Below are 23233 nucleotides of genomic sequence, written 5' to 3'. Positions count from 1 at the left end.
GCACCCACCAAACATCTCCCCAGAGCTCTGGGCCCAACCCCCAGGAAGGCAGAGACGCAAGCACCTTTGGTCTCCAGCCATAGTGATTTGCAGCGACAATAGGACCACTGGCATAGCCCCTACCCTGTGTCAGGCCGCTCAGGAGTAATTGCTCCGAATTTACGGATGAGGAAGCCAAGGCCAGAAAAGAAAAGGATCATCAGGAGCACCAGCTTGTGGCACAGCTAGAGCCATAAGCGAGGTTTGCGAGCCATGAACCAGGTGCCTCTTGGGCGACAAGCAGCTGCTGGGGTTTGGTTGCGTCTCCCCCGGTCTGTGAGCCTGAGAGGCTAAGGTGCTTTCACCTGGACGTCCGCCCCTGTCCACCTGGGGACCAGCACAGCAAAGCACCGGGAGTCTCAGCAAAAGCCACAAAGGACAGAGAAGAGACAAGGGGAAGAGGGACGGGAAGGAACAGGCCCCGCAGACCCTCAACTTCCAACCCTCTCTCCAAGTAGCCTTTGGACCCAATTGGAGAGTTCCCTTCCTGTGGGTGCCCTGCCTTATGCTAAGCTAAGCTGTGCAGGACACTACAAAAGGGAGGGGGTGCTCCTGGACCCTACCTCTGAGGCACTCAGAGACTGGCAGAGGGGCAGGAAGCATGTGTGTGAAGTGACCCCAGGATTGGAGCTTCGAGCAAAGCAGGTCAGCCAGCTCCCTGCAGCTGAGACTTGCCAACAGGGCCTGGCTACACGAGCCCTCCTCCCATGAGTCACCGCAGCCCCGGGTCAGGGCCCTAGCAGCCATCACCACCTTAGGGATCCAGCCAGAGCCATGGGTGGCCCATAGGCACAGCCCCCTGGGCCAGAGGCTACATGGCACCATCCAGCAGCCTGACAGGCCCCAAAGCCCAGCCCCAGCCTTCTCACCAGCGGTTTGACCACATGACTCCTCGTTAAAGCCTTCCCTGGCTCCCCGTCCCTTCCTTGTCATGCCCAGTGACTCACCCTGCCTTCCCAGGCCCAGCTCACCACAGCTGACATCACCTTCACCCCACCCCTAGCCAGCAAACCCTCTGTTTCCTCTGATCCATCTTCTCCTCAGAGTCAAGAAATGCTAGAACTGGGAGGGGTCTTAGGGAGTATCTGGGGCAGCTTCCCTTTATAGTGGGGGACACTGGTACCCTGACGGTGGCAGGAACATGTTCCAGTTAGAAGGCTGACTCTTCAATCGAACAGAGCTGATTTAGGGCTCCGTCAGGATGTCAGAGGAAGGAAAGAATCACGGACTCCCTGGGGTCCATGGCTGCCCCTTGGGCACAGAGGCGGCAGGAGCAGGAGGTCATAGGATCACCCCAGCTCCTACCACTCCCCAAAGTGGGGAGTGGCCAATTCTTCTCCCTCAGGGACATCAGTTGTTTCAGAGAAAGTCGAGAATAGAAGGAGGGAACAGGTATAAAATCCTACCAGGCAGAGGAGATGGAGTGCACCTCACAAAGGCGGGGAGGGATAGTGTAAAGGGACCCTCCAAGGCCCCAGGGCTGACCAGGAGAAGGGGACAGGAGCCGAGTGTCGGCCACCTCCCAGAAATGCCCACGGAGCAGTGCCCTTCAGAGTGTGGTCAGCAACATGTGGGAACTTGTTGGAAATACAAAATGCAAATCCTTCAGCTCCACCCCAGACCTACTAAATCAGATAATACTTGGAGGCGGGCCCAGCAAGCTTTCCGGATGATTCGAACACATGCTCAAGTTTGATTCTTTGTCCAGCCATAAAGAATAGCAAAAATGATTAGTAGGTCTGGTATCTGGTCAGCATCTGCCAGTCCTGGCCCCGGTGGGGCTCACTGATGCTCCCACAAGTCCACTCTGCTTGCCCTTGCTGTGATCCCCTCCCTCTAAATCAGGCAGGACTTCAGCAGGCAGGACACTCCCGGGGCGTCTCATGTCCAGGGAGATACGCCCTGAAGGCATGGGTAGCCCCAAAGTCATATCCTCCAGCCATTTACCTGCATTGTTGCCACCATCCATACAAACAGAACGCTGTCTCAGTTTCCCTGACTCCAACTCCCGCTCACTATTGGCCTTAGAACTGGGCTCTACCGCGCCATACATGGGGCTGGTCTCCTCACTTGGGTACCACATTCTGCTCCTGTATCCCCAGTGCTGGCTGAAGTCATTTGTGGACAGACAGCCATCCATCACTGTGCTATGGTGGCTTAGGACCTCCATAGGTCCTCCAAATGCACAGGCTGTCTACTGAACAAGGGCAGCTGTCTAAAGGGGCCGGTGGAGGGATAAAATCCAGCCCACATTCCATTTACCCATGTCCCTTAGCGCAGAGTGGCATCCATCCAGTTGGGGCACCTTTCCCTAATTTGCACAAATGCGTTATGTGGGCTAGTGTTTGAGCTTCACCCCTCCCTTCCCCAAGGTCTCTTTGTTCTGAGCTGGACCTCCCCGTGTCTCTTGCATACCTATGCCACCTGGACCTGCACTGTCTCCACATGTCCACTCAGCGAGAACCCAGCCCTCCCAAAGTGGCCATGACTGTGGGTGTTAGGCATGCCCTAATTGTCTTCTGTCTTTGGAGCCTCTTGGCTGGATTAGCTGTCCTACCTTTTCTTTCCTTGCTGCCCATCCTCACTGACTCTCCTGTCCTGTTTAAGATGACTTAATCAGATACAGACAAAACATCTTTGTCAGTTGAAGTTTGAAGTCATTTCATTTCAGCATTTCCTAAGATCCCATTCACAGACATACTGGAAAGGGCTTCTGTATATGGCCTGCCTGACATGTCATCCCTCGAAACTTCTGCACCACAGGGGCCCTGGCTCCCTCTGCTCCATAGCAGTCCTCAGAGACTCAGAAACCATGCTCCATACCTGGCCTCACCTGCATGTCTTCCACCCATTTAACTAGCCCCGTGTGGCTCGGTCTCCCTCATCGTGGGTCAAGCTCTGCTCTGTTGATTCTGCTAATTGATTTTCTCCAGGCAATTGAACACACACAAGTAGGCACTTAACTTCTCTATTTTAACCATTTGTGATTAAGAAAAATATTTCCATTATATATACATATATATATATATATATGTACATACCACATCTTCTTTATCTATTCATCTTTCAATGGACATCTGGGCTGTTCCACAGTTTAGCTATTGTGGACATTGATGCTATAAACATTAGGGAACAGGAGCCCCTTTGGATCACTACATTGGTATCTTTAGGGTCAAATATGATCTCACTCATATGTGGAATTTAAGAAACACAGAGAAGCATAGGGGAAGGGAGTGAAAAATAAAACAAGACGAAATCAGAGAGGGAGACAAACCATAAGAGACTCTTAAAGGAAACAAACTGAGGGTCGCTGGAGGGGAGGTGGGGGGGTGGGGTAACTGGGTGATGAGCATTAAGGAGAGCATGGGATGGGATTAGTACTGGGTGTTATATAAGACCAATGAATCACTGACCTCTGCCTCTGAAACCAATAATACACTATATGTTAATTGATTGAATTTAAATAAATATTTTTTAAAAAGAAAGAAAAATCTTTCCAGGGGCACTTGGGTGGCTCAATCAGTTAAGTGTCTGCCTTCAGCTCAGGTGATGATCCCAGGGCCCTGGGATCCAGCCTGGCATTATCGGGCTCCCTGCTCAGTAGAGTCTGCTTCTCCCCCTCCTTCTGCTCCTCTCCACCACCCCCTCAATGCACACACACAGTCTCTCAAGCAAATAAATAAAATCTTTAAAAAAAAAGACAAATCTTTCCAAAACATAATGCATGCTTCTCCACCCCCTGGAACAGATAGATGAGAGCAGACATAATGTAGCCTTTTCTTGGGACCGCTAGATAATAATTATTTTTGAACTACTATAAAAATGTTTTAATAACTCAAGGAATTACATGAGTTTTTACTGTAGGGAAAAAAATGGAAAATACAGATAAATGAGAAGAAAAAGGAATAGTATCACCTGATATCTTACCAGCTAGGGGCAATGACTAATGACTTTTTGTTGTATAACTTTCTGGACTTTTTCCTAAGCAAACACACTTCACTAGTTTGGGGCATAAATTCAGTCACTTTTATTTATTCAATAATCACTTGAGCTCCATATACCCATATTAACAGGAAACCTCATCCCACACCCACTATTCCACACCCTCTCCCCCACGGAAACCGGAGGCATGCTCGGTCCCAGGAGTAATTCTGACTGCAAATGGCAATCAGAGACAAACTGGAAAATAAAGGGGGTCTTGATTCCCGCTGCTTCTGGAACGGCACCGTGGTGTCTCTATGGAGGATGGTCTTGTGGTCTGCGGTGATGGGCCCTTCACCTGGCCCTCGGACGTGCCCAGCGTCAGGCTTCAAGGGTACTGTAGCTCTTGAAGCTCACATCTCTGAACTTAGCCGTGTTCTCAAGCACAGCGTGACCATGGCAGAGACAGCGGAGTCCAGGGGGGATTCGACTCTCAGCCACACTCTGGGCCCAGGCACACAGATGCCCTGAGAATAAGCCAGGTCACCAACTCTGACCTCCTCCCCACCCCCTGAGCTTTCTTCCTGGAGCCCTCCGCTGCGAGCAGTGAGCCTCTCCTGCAGGTGCACATCCACAGAGGAATGCCAGCTTCAACATGGAAGGGGTCTGTGTCCATCCCTGTCTTCCCAGGTGTTCCCTGGCCCCAAACAAATGGACTCCCTGCTCCTCCATGTGAGCACTTAGAGGGGCCTGGTTTTGTTAGGCCCCCCAGGAACCTGCCCCATCCTTTCCCCAGGGACATGAAGGCCCACAAGGCTAACCTGTGGACAACCAGGAATGGTCAGTCATGGGACAGTTCCCCAAACAGAGAAGTCCACACTTACTCGGTTGTCTAGACAAAAAAGGAGCTGAAAGCAACTTTCATTAGAAAGAAGGGAAAGTTCTGGCTGGGTAAACTCCCTGGAACCAGCAAATCTGCAATATGCCCATTCTCCAGATCAGGACATCGAGACCATCATCCACTTTCCTCTTGAGAGACTGAAGCTCCAGTCTCCAGCACTGAGGATTGTATCACAGAGCAGCTTCCTTGCACTGACTTGTCGGGAATTCCTCTCCTGCTGGGAGCTGCTCTCTGGCCCCAGCCCCCAGGCCATGTAACCCAGACCTGCCAGCACTACTTCCTGGGCTCCGGGTGCAGCTGTGGTCACCCCTCAGGTCCAAGGGCAGGAAGAATTTTGTTTCCAGGCCAGAGGCAGCCACACTTTGTCCCCTGCTGTCTTGGCCAGGGAAGCATCTTGTTGTCAACTCCAGAACGTGATCAGAGCTGGGTTGGGACAGTCCCTGCACCCAGTACCTTCCTTGGCCACCACGAGTGCAAGTGTGAGGGATGAGCAGTTTGGAATGCGTTTCTGTGTTGATGTTCTGAGATTATTTGAGATAATTAAACATATTTCCCCAGGCTGGAAAAGAGGGAAATGAAGAGGTGGAGTGCTTGGGATCTGAGCACTCGGCTCTCCACTTCCTCTCCCCTTCCCAACACCCTTTGCCAGCTGTGGACCACGTGTTTGGTATTAGGGCACCCCTCTCTGCTCCAATGTATTCTGCTAGGGAGTGCAGCCCAGCGGTGATGGGGGTGGGGGGCAGGAGGGTCTATGTCTTCCTTCCCCCACTCCAGACCTTGGTCCACCGCTTTCTGCTTTGGGTACCAGGGGACATGCAAGGCAAAGGGCTGACTTGGTGCCACCTGCTGGGGCGCCAGCCTCTGAGAAGAGGAGCCCCCAGACATAGAGGCTGGCCCAAACTCTCACGTTCACGGCCACACACACCTGTGCAAACAGTCCTCAGAGGACCTCTCTACCAGAGGCTGCCTAGGACACTGGGGGAGCCTGACTGGCCCCCCACTTCTTACCTTTGTGCAGAAGGAGGAGGCAGTGACTCAGGAATAGACTTGTCTTGAAGCCAAGACTGCTCGGCAAGTGCACCATTTTAATTTAAACAGCAGATGTATTTGGAGTGGTCTTGGGGAGCACTTCTCATTCCAGCACCTCATCTGCCTTCCCACTGTCCCAGGTCAATCCTCCCCACATTCCTCTGCCTTTCTGCCTCTAGCCTCTCTCTTCCAATCTGTCCAAGCCTGCTGTTTCCTGAATCTTAAAAACACCCGTCATCAGGTGTCGGTATTCTGCTCCAGAACCTTCAATGGCTCCCACTTGTAATGAGGAGAGATGCCAATCCCACAGCCCACACTCATGGTCTTCTGTGCTTAAGGTGACCATACAGTCCACGTTTGTCTGGGATGGTCATGCAAAAGAAGTGTCCCGGTTTGGACAATAAGTGAATTGACCAACCTGTCTGCAGTCCCCTCCCAACCTAATGCTCCTAATGCTAATGTCCAGTGGATCCTCCAAGTCAGTGGTTCCTGACTCTAGCTGCTCATTATCAATTGGGGAGCTTTGAATAAAGACTACTGCCTGGGCTCACCCTCAAGCAATTTCATTACAACAGAATCTCGAGGGGAGTGACTCTTGGGGGCTTTTTAAGCCTCCAGGCAACTCTGATGTGCGGCCTGGACTCGTGACAACCGACCTAAGTAAAACAGGTGTCCTGGAACTCTGTCCCTGAGCCCATGTCAGACATCTCTGTCCCTGACTTTTTAGGTAACTTGCTCTCCCTGTTAATCACCCATTTAAGTCCTACCCAAGCTGCCAAGCTCACTTCTAATGCGGCCTCTCCCTTCATTTTTTTTCCAGCCCCTGAGCCGGAAGAGGCCTTTCCCACATCCCACATCCCAACCTCCATGGCTACCCTGTATTATACTATAATTTGGGTCCATGTCCTGCCTTCTTGATAGTCTGTGAACTTCATGGGGTGGATCACATCTGATTCATCTCTGGGACTTTGGGACCCAACCTCCAGTAAAGCTGAGTGACTGCCACTGTGGGTCCTGAACGTGTTAGCGTCACCTACCACCTCCTGGGCACCATGCTGCCTCTCCAAGTAACTTTCTTTTCCGATATGTATGGTCTCTGGTTCATTCGTTCATTCATTCATTCATGCTGCTTTGTGCCAGATGCTATCCGCTCCTCTTTTTTATTCCCTGCAGTATTGGAGAGAATCCATTTCCATCCTCTGGGTAGCCCAGAAGAGCATCTTGCACATAAATGGTACTCAGCAAATATTGAATAATGATCAACTGATGACAGAATAAAGAAAATGTGATATGTCCATGTAAGGGACTATTACTCAGCCACAGAAAGGAATGAATTCTAACATGCTACAATGTGAATAAACCTTGAAAACATTACCCTCAGTGAAAAAAGCCAGACACAAAAGCCATAAGTTATATCGTTTATATGAAATATCCAGGATAAAAAAAAAAAAAGCAAAGAAATATCCGGGATAGGCAAATCCATAGAAACAGAAAAGAAATTAGTGGTTGCCAGAGGCTGAAAGAGGGGGAAATTGGGACTAGCTGCTAACAGATATAGGTTTCTTTGGGGGAGTGGGATGGTCAGAAATGCTCTGAAATTGAATAGGGATGGTTGCACAACCTATGAATATACTAAAAACCACTGAATTGTACACTTTAAAATGGTGAGTTTTATGGCATTTGGATTATATCACAATTAAAAAGAAATATTGCTTAAAAAAAAGAAATATTGCTGATGGGTTTTTCTTCCTTTATTCTGTTCTCAAACGTTAATGTGCACTAGAATCACCTGGAATGTTTGTAAATGTGCAGTCTCCTGGGCTTCACCTTGAAGCTTCAGATTCAGTGGACAAGGACAGAGTCCAAGAATCTGCATTTGATGCTGGTATTCTAAGTGCCATCACTCTGTTCCCCAAAGGACTTGGGTCAGAGCATTTCTAAGGCAACCTCAGAACCTCAGAAGACAAATAAAATTCTTTAACCTATTATTTCAGAAAAAGAGCTGAAGATTTCAAACACAACCGAAACTTTGTTTTTAGTCTGCTTCTTATTAAAAACAGACTGGGACCCAAAGAAACCCCATCAGGGGTAGGTAATGAAGTAATCATGATCATAATAAAAGAACAGAATGGAAAAACTGCCTGGCCTCCAGCAAACCACAAAAAAATTGTCTTCTGCCTCCAGTGCTCAACTGAACCATTCAGATGAAAATATCCCACTAGCCACATGGAGAGCTTAATTTGGGGAAGGAGAACTAAACATTAGTAAATCTCTGCTCACTGCCCCTACACAAATACACCCTTACAGACACCCACTCCTACACAGCCAAAATTCTAATTTTTGGTATGTGCTCCATGATTAGGGCTTTCTTTGGGGTTACAAGGAAGCAGAGTTGTAAATCGGTATTAGAATGTGATCAAAAGGAATGTCTGTATGCAATTATTTTGTTTTGAGACCAGCGTTCAGAGGCACCGGCTTTAAAGCTCTGACATGGTCACGTGGCACACTCTAACATACATACCCGCACATGACTTTGGTCCCCACGAAGGAGGGAAGACAAAGGCCTGGGTTTGATCATTGTTGCTTCTTTGTTACAGGATGAAGTCTCACCCTTAGAGCTCAAAAGTACCCTGTCCACCATCTCCCCTGGCTGGTCCTGAACCATTGCAAGAGGAAGCCTTGCTAATAACCTCTTGCCCCGGAAAATAGCAGTTAACTGTAACCTGAGAACAGACACCACTTGCTTAACAGAAATTCACTTAACACAACTCCAAACTGAATAGAGGTAAATGAGAGGAAATAGCTTTTGTGATGCACATCTACCGAGTTCTGAGTTCCTGGTACTGGGCTGGGCAGTTCCACATGTATTTTCACATTTTCACGTGTCTTCCAATGAGCCCATCGTCACAGCAATGCCGCAACAGAGGTATTATTATCTTCCATAGAATAGCAAAGAATCTGGGGCCCAGAGTGGTTGTGTAACACTCTCATGGTCACAGGTTAATAACTGGCATTATAAAAGCAAGTAAAAGATCTCAAAGGAACCCCTCACACACACACACACACACACACACACACACACAAGTTCTGGGGAATGTGGGTGTCCCACATCCTGCCATCTGCTATATATGCACGTGAGAAAGCAAAATCCAGCTCGTCAAATAACATCTGAGGCAATCAGCGTATTACCAAGTCCAGCAAGCCACCATCATCAATGGGTATAAAACCAATGGGTTGTGCTTGGGAATGGAACAGTTAATGCAGATGTGTTCTAGCAATTGCATTACTGGCGTCCTTAGTCCCAAGGCTCTGGTCTGGGCCCCTGTCTACCAGTCCAGTCTCCTTTATAGCTGCCTCTCCCTTTCTGGGCTGCAGCCAAACAGCACATGGCTGTTCCTTGAGAGTACCATGCTCCTTTCTGCCCGGGCCCTTGGTCCCTGCTCACGCTCTGACTGCCCTTCTCATGACCCCAACTTCATTCGTGAACTGTGACTAAAGGGAAGCTTCATGAGGACAGGGACTTTGGCTGGCTGGCTCATCACCGCATCTTCATAGTCTAGAATGGTGCTTGGTACGCAGTCAATATTCAATAAATATAGAGAAAAAGAATGAGTTAATTAATTAATAGTGTAATAGACCTCAGTTCTCACTTCTTCAGTTCAGTTTTCTCTGGATTATAACCCTCTTATTAAGTGCTCTGATTTCTGACCTTTTTCTTTATTATATGTGCATATATGTATATGTGTCTGTATATAGATAGATATATAATGTGTTTATAATTATTTCTCCAATATAATATATAATGTGTGTATAATTATTTCTCCAATTTCTAACTCTCCCACAAGACTATAAGCTCCTTGAGGGCAAGGACTATACCATGATACTCTTAGTGACTGTTGTATTGCAGGTATTCGATAAATCTGTGATAGATGTATAAATCGTTGAGCAAGTTTTAGAGAGGTCAAATCTTTTTGAACTGCTATTTTCATAATAAAGTACTCAGAGAAACTGACAAACAAATGTATTAGAAATCAACAGACAAAGAAAGGCAATAATCTGATTTAAAAATGGGCAGAGGACTGAATACATTTTTTTCCAAAGAAGACATCCAAATGGCCAACAGGTATATGAAAAGGTGCCCCAAATCACTCTTCATCAGGGAAATGCAAATTGGAACTACAAGGAGATCTCATTTCACACCTGCTGGGTTGGCTATTGTTTAAAAAAGAAAAAAAAAAGCAAAAAAAAAATGGATGTTGACAAGGATGTGGGAAAAAGGAACCCTAAAATGTAAATTGGTATAGCTATTATGGAAAACGGTATGGAAGTTCCTCAAAAAATTAAAAATAGAACTACCATATGATCCAGCAATTCCACTTCTGGTCTATATCCAAAGGAAATGAACTCAGTATCTCAAAGAGATATCTGCACTCCCAGCATTCTGCATACATTGCAGTAAATATATTTTTATTTTTATTATATGTATAATGGAATATTATTCAGCTACTAAAAAGAGGAACCATTCACTGAAGCAATATTCACAAGAGTGAAGCTATGGAAACAACCTCAGTGTCTGCTCACAGAGGTGTAGATAAAGAAAATGTGATTGTATATCATTAAATATCACACAACCATTAAAAAATAGGAAACCCTGTTATTTGCAACAACATGGATAAACCTGGAGGACACTATGCTAAATGACATAAGTCAGACACAGAAAGACAAATACTGTCCACTTTATATGTGGAATCTAAAACAAAAAACAAAAACCTATAAACCTCACAGACTCAGTGTAGAGTAGTGGTGGTCAGGGTTGGGGTGTGGGGGAAATGGGGACATGTTGGTCAAAGGCTATAAACTTTCAATTATGAGATGAATAAATTCTAGGGACCTAATGTGTAGCTTGGGTAATATAGTTAATAATAAATACTGTAGGGATCCCTGAGTGGCTCAGCAGGTTTAGTGCCTGCCTTCGGCCCAGGGCATGATCCCGGAGTCCCAGGATCGAGTCGGGCTCCCTGCATGGAGCCTGCTTCTCCCTCTGCCTGTGTCTGCCTCTCTCGCTCTTTCTCTGTGTCTCTCATGAATAAATAAATAAAATCTTAAAAAATAATAATAATAATAAATACTGTAGTAGATACTTAAGAATAGGTCTTAACAAACACACACACACACAAACGTAACCGTGAGGTTATGAATGTGTTAATTAACTTGACTGTGGGAATCATTTCACAATGTATATTTATATCAAATCATCACTTTAAATATATACAATTTCATTTGTTAATTATACCTCAATAAAGCCGGAGAAAATCGTGTCTAAATGGCCAATTATTTTTCTCCGGAAGAACATATTCCTGATTTCAGAATGACAATCAGTGGGAAAATGAGGCTCACTTAAAAGTCCATCGCCTCGTAGGCACTTTGATGGAGTACATGTGCTCCATTAAGCAAGGGGACCTTCATGAGATTAATTTGATTTATTGCTCATGCATTTCCTAAAGCACATGGTGGCGGGCAGAAGATGTGGGCTGCGGGAGTCTGGAAGGATGTATAAAATCTGAAGAGCCAAAGGCCATTTCATTTTCATGGCTTCGTTTGCAGGGTCTGCTTGGCAGATCCTGATGCAAACCTCAGCTGCATGGAGTAGGCTTAAAATCTGGACATGTGGAGTCCAGAAACTGGGCTGGAACAAGCCATCAATTTATAAACAAGTTCCCCTCAGACCCTCTTTTTTTTTTTTTTTTTGCCACTTCCTATTTGCTGGCAAAAGCTTTGTCATCCGTGCCCCTACAGAGACTAATCTTGGTTGTGGGTGTGCGAACGGGCATGGGAGGCTGGATCCTCTGTGGCTCCGAAAACTTGCAGTCCTGGAAATAGGCAGGACTCGTTAGAGCACAAAGCATGCAGAATCCGGGGTGCAGGGGCTGGTGGCTGGTGCTCGCTGAGGACCTACACGCCAATCATCCAACACAGCTACTGATTCCTGGGCCCAGAGGTCTTATTTTTCACCTGTGCTGATGCTGGCTGGAGGAGGGTATATCTTTGAAAACAAGATAGATTTTCTTTAACCTGCCCTCGTCATCTGGTGGGCTTGCTGTCAGGAAGAAAGACTAATAATAAATCCTCTCAATCTTTTTGTGGGTGTGAGGGGATAAAATATATACAAAATGTAACATATACCATTTTAAACTTTTTTTAGTTTTACAATTCAGTGAGATTAAGTACATGCATGATATTGTGCATCCATCACCAGCATCCATTTCCAGGACATTTTTTTTTAAGATTTTGTTTATTTATTCATGAGAGACACACAGAGAGAGGCAGAGACACAGGCAGAGGCAGAAGCAGGCTCCCTGTGGGGTAGCCGGTACGGGACTCGATCCCAGGACCTCGGGATCATGACCTGAGCAAAAGGCAGACACTCAACCACTGAGCCACCCCAGAACCTTTTAATCATTCCAAACAGAAATTCTCCCCATGAAACAGGAACTTCCCATGCTTCCCTCTCCCCGGACCCTGTGAGCTCTGTTCTACTTTCTATGAATTTGCTTCTTCTAAGTACCTCACGTAAGTGAAATCATACGCTATTTGTCCTTTTGTGTCTGGTTTATTACACTTAACAGAATATTTTCAGAGTTCATCCATCCCCATTGTAGCATGTGTCAGAACTTCCTTCCTTTTTAAGACTAATATTTAATGGTATGTTTATACCATCTTTCGTTTATACATTCATCTGTTGGTGGACGTTTGGGCTCTTTCCACATTTGGCTACTGTGAATAACGGGTATGCAAATAGCCCTTCAAGATCCTACTCTCAGTTCTTTTGGACATATACCCAGAAGTGGGATTTCTGGATCATATGGTAATTCTATCTTGATTTATTTTTTTTTGGCTGAAATGTTAAGCAAGGTCGTCAGCTGGATATAAAGGTGGGGATTGGGAGCTGTGAGGAGGGAAAAGACACAAAATAATCATTTTAGAAAGAGAAAATAAACTTACTAGGAAAATATTTTAGGATTACCATGCTGTGTTGCATGATCATTTGAGGTTTGTGGTCATGAATTCAAAATGAAAATTACCTCCAGGAATTGTGAGTGTGTAAACACACGAATGGCATCTATCACTCCCTACGTATTATTCGGCAGCTTGCTTTTACTACTTCCAATGTGCTATATGCACAGTATTCCACAGGACTGAGGCCCCAGGGCTTGTGTAACCAGTCCCCCAGTGATGGACAGTGAGGTCATTTCCCGTTCTTCACCATGAGAAGGGAAGCTACAGGAAGGCCCTTTACCTGCTGCCTTGGGTACACAGAACTGTTTCAATAAGAATGTGCCAGGAAGTAGATTTACTGGATCATAAGGTAAGGTCACTTTAAAATTTAATGGGTTCTTTCAATTGCCCTCCAAAAATGATTCTACTAATTTACACTCCCACCAACCGATTATGAGAATAGTCCACATCTTCATCAGCCCTACATCAATCAAACTTTCTATTTTGCTTGCCTGATAGAACAAAAAGTGGCTTCTCATTGTTTTAATTTATGTTCCCTTCATTATTGAGGTATTACACCTTTTCCTACATTTCTTGACCATTTGGATTTCTCCTTCTGTGAATCGTCCTTTCATATCCTTCGCACTGTTTCCCTGTGCATTGTTTACTTCTTCATCTTGATTTACAACATACTTGTATTTTTGAATACTCATTGTGTGTATATTGTAACGGTTGCATTTCCCTTAGTTGGTTGCCTGCTGTCAGTTTTGGTGATGGTGTGTTTTGAAATGGTTGAATTTACTGATATCCGTTCCTCAATGGCTTCTGTGTGGACTGTCTTGTTTCACAAGCTTTCCCTGTCACAAATCCATAAAAGTAATATAATAAAGATAAAAAAAGTTGAATTAAAACAACTGCAAAAGAGGAGCATCTCCCTGGCTCCGTTGGTGGAATGTGTGACTTCTGATCTCAGAGTTGTGAGTTCGAGGCCCATGTTGGGTGTAGGGACTACTTAAAAAACAAAGAAAATCTTTAAAAACAACAACTGCTATGAAAGAATCAGAAAAACTTTTCTAATTTTAACTTTTTGTTCTATCAGGCAAGCAAAATAGAAAGTTTCTAATTCTTTTATAGCGGTTGTTGTTTTTAAAGATTTTCTTTGTTTCTTTGTTTCTTAAGTAGTCCCTACACCCAACATGGGGCTCGAACTCACAACTCTGAGATCAGAAGTCACACATTCCACCAACAGAGCCAGGGAGATGCTCCTCTTTTGCAGTTGTTTTAATTCAACTTTTTATCTTTTTTTTAAAGATTTTATTTATTTGAGAGAGAGACAGAGAGCAGTGGGGAGGAGCAGAGCGAGAGGGAGAAGCAGGCTCCCTGCTGAGCAAGGATTCCCAGGACCTCCAGATCATGACCTGAGCCAAAGGCAGATGCTTTATGAGCCAACCAGATGCCCCTCAACTTTTTATCTTAAGATAATTGTAGATTCACATGTGGTGAAAGAAATAATACAGGAGGTCTCGGGCATCCCTTACCCCCTCTCCCCCAGTGGTAGCAGCTTGCAAAACTAGTGCAGTAACCACAACCTGGACATTGACATTGGTAAAGTGGAGAGACACAGATCAAGTCCCTCTGCACAAAGAGCCCCCATGCTCCCCCTTTATAGTCACATGTACCTCTCATTCTCCTACTCCCCACACTACTGCCACTCTATCCTTAACTCTGGCAACCACTAATCTGTTCTCCATGTCCACAATTTTGTCATTTCAAGAATGTTCTGTGAATGGAATCACATAGTATTCCAATTCCCCTTCAGTTTTGGCTTTCTTCACTCACCATAATCTCCGGGGGAATCATTCAAGTTGTTTTGTGTATCAGTAGTTTGCTTCTTGGGGCACCTGGGTGGCTCAGTGGTTGACTGTCTGCCTTTGGCTCAGGTCGTCATCCTGGGGTCCCAGGATCGAGTCCCATATCGGGCTCCCCACAGAGAGCCTGCTTCTCCCTCTGCCTATGTCTTTGCCTCTCTCTGTGTGTCTCCCATGAATAAATAAATAAAATCTTTAAAAAAATAGTTTGCTCCTTCTTATTGCTGAGAAGTATCCCATGGTGTGGATGCACCCACTTTGCTTACCCTTCATCTGTTGAAGAACATCTGCAGCATTTCCAGTTTGGGGCTATTCCAAATAAAATTGTTAGGAACGTTTGTGTACAGACTGTTCAAATATGCAATTGTTGGGTCAAATGACAGTTACATGTGTAGTTTTTAAAGAAGCTACCAGACTGTTTCCCAGTGGCTAGACCATGTTCCATCCCCACCTGCGAAGTCCAGGTGATCCAAATTCTCATCCCAGTCAGAAGTTGAGCTTGTCACTATATTTCCTTTAGCTGTTTTGATAGGTGTGTGATGCTAACTCCCGTGGTTTTAATTGGCATTTCCCTATGGCTCAGAATGTTGAAGATTTTTTCATATGCTCATTCACCACACGAATACTCTTTTTAGTAAAATATCTGTTCGTGTCTTTTGCCCACTTTCTAATTTAATGGGTTGGTTTTTTAGTGTTCAGTTTTGAAAGGTCTTTATGTATTCTAGATGACAGTCTTTTGTGAGATACATGTATTGCAAATATCCCCTCCCCCCCCCAGTCTTCAGCTTATCTTTTTTTAAAAGATTTTATTTATTTATTTGATAGAGAGAGCACGAGGCAGAGGAGGGGCAGAGGGAGAGGAAGAAGCAGGATCCCTGCTGAGTAGGGAGCCCCACACAGAGCTTGACCCCAGGACCCCAAAATAATGACCTGAGCCAAAGACAGACACTTAATTGACTGAACCACCCGGGTGCCCCTTCATCTTATCTTTTTATCCTCTTTCTTGGGCCTTTCACTAAGCAAAAGTCTTAAATTTTGATAAAGTCCAATTTATCGATATTTCCTTTTATGGAGAGTGCTTTTGGTGTCAAGGCTAAGAACTCTGCTTAGCCCCAAATTCCAAAGATTCTTCTCCTATGTTCGTTTGTTTTTCTAAACGTTTTATAGTTTTATGTTTCACATTTAAGTTTATGATCCATTTTGAGTTAATTTTTATACAGGCTCTGGGGTCTAGATCGAGGTTCACTTTTTTTTGCATTTAGATTGTCTGATTGTTCGGCACCCTGTGTTTCAAAGGTTGTCCTTCCTCCACTGGGTTGCTTCTGCTCCTTTATCAGAACTGAGTAGGGCACATTTGTGTGCATCTTTTCAGGGTTCTCTGCTCTCTCCCACCAATCTGTGCTCTTCACATCAACGACCCATAGCTTTCATTACTGTAGCTGTATAACACCTGGAAAATTGGGTAGACTAACACTGCATGTTTCTTTTGCAAAATTGCTTTAGCTTTTCTAGTTCCTTTACATTTCCATATAAATTTTAGAATAATTTGCCTCTATCTACAAAAAGATCTTAGTCATTCCACAAGCTTTCCTGACCACAGAACCATAAAAATAATCTCCTATATTTTTTTTTCTGTTCTTTTGTGGTTTTTTAAAAATGTATTGTTCTTAAGCACTCTAGAGTTTTTTTATTATGAATGGTGTGGAGTAGAGCACAAACTTGATTTTCATTTCTTTGAATTCATTTCTCTCAACATTTTTAATTGTATATTCTTTCACTCATTTTAAAGGTCAACTTGATCATATACTAAGTTCCTATATATTTATGGGTCTGTTCCTGCACTCACTGTTCTATTCCCTGGTCTATTTGTCTTTTTATTGTTATGTTGTTTTTAATTCTATAACTTCACAATATGCTTTGATATCTGGCAGGATATATTTCCCTTCACTGTTCTTCCTTTTCTTTTTTTTTTTTTTTTGTTCTTCCTTTTCAAAATATTTTTTGCATCTTTTCTTCCATGTGAATAATAATAAACCTGTCAATTTTAACTAGAAATCCCAGAGAGATGGCTTTTGGGATAGTACTGAATTTATAGATAATTTCTACAGTGGATATTTTCAAAATATGGAGATTTCCAGGCATATCATATGCTCCCTTTCATTTGAGTCTTCTTTTATGTCCATTAGATTAAGTTTTATGGCTTTCTTCACATACGTCTCTTGTTTTTCCTTAGGATTAGTCCTAAATATGTTGTGAGTTTTCATTGTGTCGTGAAGAGGACATTTTCTCACATATATTTTCAAATTGGTCACTATCACGTGGGAACAAAGTCTTTCCATGTGGATGTTCCCATAGGATACACATAGGAATGTTTTTGTGGGAGGGAGTGGAATTTGGAGAGGGAAGCCCGGGGCCAAATGCAGGTCTTCTGTCTCCTCAAGTGCCTGGAACTGCCTGGAAGGTTCTGGAATGGAGGGTGGGGAAGACAGTGGAGCTGAGGTGTCTCTCTTTCATTTGCTGAGTGGGGACTCAGCTCATGGCTTTATTTAACTTGGCCTCCCTCTCAGTGAAGCTCCAAGAAGACTTAACTACAGCACCCACACCCGACCTCCCCTCCACCACCCTGCACTGTGTTCCATTTGGTTCACAGCTTGTCTCTCCCAGGCCAGGCCTACGCTTCTACCTGTCTCTGTGCCCAAGGCCTACTGTGTGTGGTTCCAAGGGTCCAACCTGGTAAGTGGATGCCACAATCATTAAAAGGTTAAAGGATTCAGCGTGCCTGAGTGGCTCAGTCAGTTAAGTGTCTGCCTTTAGCTCAGGTCATGATCCCAGAGTCCTGGGATCAAACCCCATGCTCAATCAGAGCAGGGAGCCTGCTTCTCCATCTCCCTCTGCCCCTCCCCCTTCTCTTTCTCTCTCTCTCTCTCTCTCTCTTGCTCTTGCTCACTCTCTTCTCTCAAATAAATAAATAAAACCTTAAAAAATGATTAAAGGATCATTACACCATGGCATTGATAATGGGGACCAGGTCACTGACCATTCCTTGAAGAAAAAGTGAGAGGTGAGTATGGAGAAGCTTGATGAGAGCCAAATCCCTAGGTTGGGCAGCAAAAGGGTCCAGGGATGAAGGAGACCAGCCCTTGAGCACTAGGGTGTGGGGTAGATACCCTTTATGGGAAGGCACTCTGTATGCAGGGAATTGAGAGGCCTAGCCAATGATTTCTACTGTAGCCTCCATATGAGACGGGGTGTGAGGAGGGATGGTCTGGGAGCCTGGGAAACAAGAATGCTGTGAGTCGGCTTCTATGAATCAGAAATGTGCTGGAGGAGCTTAATTGTGTGTGTGACACTCGGATTCTTTGTTCCCATGTTTGTCTCATTCAGGATTCATCATGGTGTTGGGAAGAGTCCCAGCCCATCTTGGCTGAGTCAGGAGTCTGAGGGAAGGAGCATCAAAGGGAATATAGGATCACTCTCCTCAGGCCAGTGTGGAGGTGTCAGAGGCGATCAGAGGGAGAGCCCCTTGGAGGGAATGAAGACTGAGGGCTAGAATCTGCCGGGTTCTTCCTCACCTGAAATACTAGTGTCAACAGCACCATACAAATTCAGGGTTTCTTTCTTTAGTAAATGGTTATTCGGCTCTTTAGCTTTGTGACTCTAGCTATTTTCTCCTCTAAAAAATAAAGATAATAATTCTACCAAGTTCCCTCAAGTTGTAGAATGCTTATTTTACAGAAGGTATTGGGTGGTATAATAGGTTATTTTACCTTGTATGTGGATAGACTTTTAAATAATAATGAATTACAGGGTGATAAATATATCCTTTTTTCATTTTTCATTTTTTTTCCTCCAGGTCTTCTGATTACATAAGAAGAAAGTGTCTAGTACTTGTTTAAGTTCAGGTGCTTTTGTGGCAATAATTAACTCAAATTAAAAGTGAATGAAACAAATGAGGAAAATGCATTACCTCACAAAGCCTTACAGAGGAAGGCAGATCTCTCTCTCTCTCTCTCTCTGTCAAATAAATAAGCAAAATCTTTAAAATAAATAAAGAGGGCACCTGGGTGGCTCAACAGTTGAGCATCTGCCTTTGGCTCAGGTCATGATCCCAGGGTCCTGAAATCAACTCTTGCATCGAGCTCCTCACAGGGAGCCTGCTTCTCCCTCCACCTATGTGTCTGCCTCTCTCTCTGCATCTCTCATGAATAAATAAATAAAATATTTTAAAAAGTAATTAATTAAAATTAAAATTAATAAATAAAAATTTTAAAAGGAAATTGATCTAAAGAAAAGAATTAAGTAAAAAGTAGCACAAGTGACCTGCGAAAGAAATGGAGAACCTGTTAAAGGTGGTAAGTAAATCATCCAAGTTTGGGTTGTGGGTCAGTGGTGACATTTGAATACCGTATGCAAAGTCTCAGCCTCGTGCCTGGAACTCAGAATGGGTACTTTCCACGACTTGTGACAAAAAAACATGGTTCCTAATCAAGTTCACGCTGCCAGAATCAACAAATAAAATCAGAGGACACTGAGTTAAATTCGAGTTCCAGATAAACAATTAATAACTTTTTTAGTATAAGCATAACCCACGCAGTATTTGGGACATACTTATACTAAAAAAAATGACTCATTGTTTAACTGAAATTCAAATTTAACTGAGCAACCTTTGTTTTGTCTGGCAAAACCACTTTCCCTTGGAATGAGGAAGAGCTGGATGTCACCAAGGCTGCCTGCCCTCCGCCGCTTTAGTTGGGCAAAAGATAATGAGGGAATGGGGAAGCTGCTCGGGAGACTGGAAAATCTGTGCCCAGAAGCTGCCTCCAGCCCAGGTGCTGCACCACTGCCCTTCGTTTCCCCTCAACCCTGGGACAGGCCCCTGGATGCTCCAGTCCCCTGCTTCTCCTTTTCCCAGTGGCTGTGACCTGGGATGGGACCAAGCGGCCTGGGAGGAAGGTGTTGCTGGGGCAGCATATTATAGACAGCAAGGATCTAATGAACACACAGGAGTCTCCTATGTGACTTTAAAGGCTTACCGCAGGGACCTGAGCCCATAAACACTCAGACAAAGAGGTTTTATGAGTGTTGGGCTGGACCCATCCTTCCCTCCTCCCCTCCCCCTCCCTGTCTGCTCTGAGCCAAGCCCAGGAACCTCTGCTGTCCATAGAAGGGCATGAGCCTGGCCCACATGCTCCAAAGCACAGGGAACTCCAGATGTGTCACTTGTCCTTTCACCACCCTCCCTGGCCATGCTGAGTAAGATCTGATCCCCCTGGACCTCCCACCACACACACACACACACACACATACACACACACACACACACAGTGTCAACTACAACAACACATGCCTCATCACTTGCATTTGCTGCCTCAGCTCTTTGAAGGCATGGGGAACACTTCAAACCAAGAGTTTCAACAATCAATCTCTGGGATGACAGGCCAGCTCATTGGTCAGTCCCACAACCCTACCCAGCAGCGCCGGGCAGGAGGACGTTGTGATAACTACACAGGCCTGGATACTTGGCTTCCCCCACCCCTGCAGCTCTTTGGTATTCTCTGGCAGACCCCACTGAAACTCTCCAGATCTCCTAGTTGCCTGCCATTTATCTTGTAAGAAAGTTGCATTTCAATGGGATTCACTCCAGACAGCAGGAGAATATCACAATCTCTAAGAAGAAAGACCTCAAAATGCTATGGATCCTCATGTCTGGAAAATGGTGGCTGTGATTCCCACCAGCCCAAGGAGAAAGAGATTCCTGAGCCCAGAGGGCCTCCTGTGTGTCCCATGGCATTGCTTAGCCCCATTACTCACGCCGCAGACCAGGGTGACACAGCCCCTGCCTAGTGCTTACTCATGCCCTGCTTGTCCCCTGGGTGTCTGGCATGTGGGTGCGGGGGTGGGGGGTTGTCCTTCCCAAACAGACTGAAGCCCCTCCGTGGCAGAAAGATCCTCTTCTTCCTTTGTGGCTCCAGGGAGATACACTAAGTACACAATGAGAACTGCCTGCCCTGCTCAGAGCCTCTGTCTCCAGCATGCCTCATCCCAACAGGGTGTGTGTGTGTGGGTGTGGGTGTGTGTGCGCGCGCACAGACATGGACACCAACACCCATGTCTAGCCCCAACATCAGCTGTTAGCAGTCTTATTATTACTGCACATCTCCCTATCCGTCCATCAGGCACATACAGAGCCCCGAAGCAAACCCAGGCATTTATGTCTGAGCAATGTCTACCAGCCCCTGAGGAGGCCTCGCTGGAAAAGGGGATCTGCATGGCCCCTCACTCCATTCCACTCACCCCTTTCTTCTCATAGCACCCTTCTCTTATAGATCACAGAGGAGCAAGCATACCCCGCCCCCGCTCCTGCCTCTCTCTTCTGTCCCCTGGTGTGGCCACTCAGGCTCTTTGCTCCTGTCCCTTGTGGCAGGACACTGACCCCTTGCCCCTCAACCACTGGCTTGTGTTGTCAGCTCTTCCGCTCCATCTGGTCTCACTCTAAATATGCCCCGAGGGCGGGAGTCTAGCTTCAGATCCCACAACCCTCGTTCTCTGGGTTAAGCTGTCCACTCGCATTGCCACACGGGCCACCCATCATCATCAGTGTGAAATTACACTCAGGGCCTCTATCTGCCTTCACCAGGAGGTCAATGCCCCATTACTAACCCAGCTTTGGTGTGTGCCCAGGGTACAAGTGTCTGCTGAGCCCCAGCACGGGGAATGTGAGCATTGTGGGAAGAAAGAGAAAACCACGTGGAGAGCCAGGGCCCTAGTCCTCACCATCTCTGGGCACACCAGTGTGAGCAAGTGCCCTGGGAGGGCTGTCAGCCTCACGGCCAGTGGAATGTCCTCCTCCTTACCCCCTTGCTTCCTGTTGGTTTTAGACAATCAACTTGCACTCTTGCTGCTCCAGTGATGGCCCACACGCCAACCTCACAGAGATGCCATCCCTGGCTCAGGAGCATGTGGCTTCAGGGCCCTTCCGGCCTGGAAGTGGACACTGAGGCATGGCCGGGTCACACAGCGCAGGGCTGTTTGCTCTTCCATCCTGGTAGCTCCATGATCTCAGGCCAAGACTTGTGATGAGGGTTGGAGGGATGGAGAAAGAGAGATGCACACGTGGGAGAGCTGTAGCCTCCACGTGGAGTCTGACCCAGCTGCCGCCTGCTCCTCCAACAGCCCGATCTTGGGTCAGACAGGCTGCTTCTATGTTGATAGTTAATGTTTATAGATATTTCTCTGGCAGCAAGCTAAATCGCATCTGCTCGGGCCAAGAGCCAAGCACAGGGCAGGGAGGCACACGGAGCAGCCAGGGCCTCTGTACCCCAGGGCCTTGACGGGCAGGCCTTCCTGCCCTGCATCCAGTAGGAAATGCAGGCTGGTGGTGGGGAAGGGGCAACTGGGTTGCTTCCCCGAAGGTCTCGGTGCCCCAGAGGACTCAGCCTGTTCCTCAGTGGCCTCTTCACATGCATTCTGAGCTCTGGGTCCAGGAAGACCCCTTCCTGGGACAACAGCAGTCAGAACTGACAGCAGACTGCGGCTTGTGGGATGAGACCGGCAGGAAGACAGCTGTGACTGGGCAGGGGATCCAGAAGACCGGCCCAGCAGGCAACACAGGTCCCGGCAGCAAGGGGGGAGCTGGTGGGAGCACCGGGCAGATCACTTCCAAGTGATTTGATCATGGAAAGGAAGGCTCAAGGCAGGCAGGGACCACAAAACTGGCCTGAGGTCAGTGTGCTACAGCTTGGGGTCTCCTCTCCCCACTGGGAAAGTGGAGGATTGAGGGGTTGGGGGCTCCCACTCTGGTCCTTCTACCACCAGCACAGGGAGCTTCAGTGGGGCCATCTCATCTCATAGCCAGCCCAGGCCTTGGTCCCCAGCTGTGTGGTCAGATGCTCAGAGGCCTTCAACACACATTTAGTGGACACCACACTCTTGCCAGCTTGTGTACGAAGTTCTTGGGTTATAAAGGAAATAAATTACAGAGCCTTCCTGGTTGTAGAGATTAGGAGCAGCAAATAGATCTGCAGGGGAGCAAGGCTAACAGAATGCAGAGCTAGTTTAGGAGGCATGGAGGGGAGGCCCCAGGCTCAGGGCGAAGGTACAGACCCCAAAGGGCAGAAGGGCAGGCTGTGGATCCTGTGGGGACCACCATCACCCAGTTCAGCCTCAGCCTCAGCCTCAGCCCACAGTTCCCAGGCCCTCCTCACTCTCCCCATCCTTTCCTGGGAAGCCTGTGGTGAGTAAGGCCAACAGGACAGAGAACACCCTCCTCCTGACTTCCCCTGCAAGGGTCTTTTTCTGGCCTGGGGACACACACCTCCCTCCAAGAAATCAGCCGATTGGCTGGGCTGGGGTGACTGACACTTGGCACCTCCCAGAAAACCCAGAGTGGCTATGCTAAACAGAACTCCCAGCAGGATGACCAGATCATCCTGCCACAAGACCAAGAGTTGCTCACACCCGCCCAGTGTCCAGATCACAT

Source organism: Canis aureus, chromosome 12 (assembly GCF_053574225.1).
Source record: "Canis aureus isolate CA01 chromosome 12, VMU_Caureus_v.1.0, whole genome shotgun sequence".
NCBI lineage: Eukaryota > Metazoa > Chordata > Mammalia > Carnivora > Canidae > Canis > Canis aureus.
The sequence above is the reverse complement of the archived record's forward strand: the minus strand, read 5'-3'. Positions refer to the sequence as shown.